Genomic DNA, 1,092 nt, shown 5'->3' on the forward strand with positions numbered 1-1,092 from the left:
TTTACTAGTTGGTCTACCTCATGTTTTTTTTTTATGATTCCAAATTGTCTTAAGTTGTGTCTACAGTATGTTGTCCTTTCATTTAATCTGGTGAATGAATTAAAATTTTCTCCCACCTCTTAAAAAATACTTTTATTTTTAATAAAATATTGCCAAGGAGTACCAAACATTGCCTCCTTGGGAACAAAAACCACGTTAAAAACAAACAAACAAACAAACAAACAAACAAACAAACAAACAAACTCGGCATTCATGTCTTGAGAAGGTCCTGCTTGGGCTTCAACACTGGCAGGACAGCATCCTTGAGCTCATCCTTCACCAGCATCCTCATGAGCTCTCAGGGATCCCGTTCACAAACCCTCTGTGATTGCCATCAACCACAAAGATGAGACCTTGTGTGGTCTGGAAACAGTGGTGCCACAGAGGGTGGGTCTTATCTTAGCTGCCCACATCCCACGCAGTGAAGCTGATGTTCTTGGACTCCATGGTTTCCACGTTGAAGGCTCTAGTGGGAATGGCGGTCACGGTCTTACTTAGCTTCAGTTTGGACAATGGTGGTCTTCCCCACAGCATCCAGGCCGACCACGAGAACTCACATTTCTTTTTTGCCAAAAAGGCCCTTGAAGAAGAGGTTTGTGTAGATATTCCCCATGCTGTGGACTGGAGGGAGAGACACCAGACAGAGAAATCCTTGGAGACCAGCAGGCCCTGGTGAGGCTGCTGCTCCAAGCCAGGAGTTGGTTTCACTCCCACTAAGATGTTATACCTTCAATCTCATATTCTTTCTGTTTTAGTACCCCATACAGGATATCTTATTACATTTACTCATAGTATCTCTTAGGTTCTTCTAGAAGGTGAACAGTTTCTCAGACCGTCCTTGTTTTTGATGATCTTGACAGTTTTGAGGAGCACTGGTCAGATATTCGGTAAAGTCCTCATCAGTTTAATCCTGTCTGATGTGTTTCTCATGGTCATACTAGGGTTATGGGTTCATGGGACAAAGATTACAGAGGTAAAGTGCTGTTTTCTTCATGCCATATCAAAAGTACATACTGTCAGTATAACTTTTCACTATTGATGCTATCATTCATC

At 42.3% G+C, this 1,092-nt stretch overlaps 1 pseudogene; it reads right to left on the bottom strand.

Moving 5' to 3' along the window:
• Positions 1-327: 327 nt before the first annotated feature.
• Positions 328-652, bottom strand: LOC129502279 (ADP-ribosylation factor 1-like; annotated as a pseudogene).
• Positions 653-1,092: the final 440 nt, after the last annotated feature.

This window comes from Nyctereutes procyonoides, unplaced genomic scaffold (genome assembly GCF_905146905.1).
Source record: "Nyctereutes procyonoides isolate TBG_1078 unplaced genomic scaffold, NYPRO_anot_genome, whole genome shotgun sequence".
Taxonomy (NCBI): Eukaryota; Metazoa; Chordata; class Mammalia; order Carnivora; family Canidae; genus Nyctereutes; species Nyctereutes procyonoides.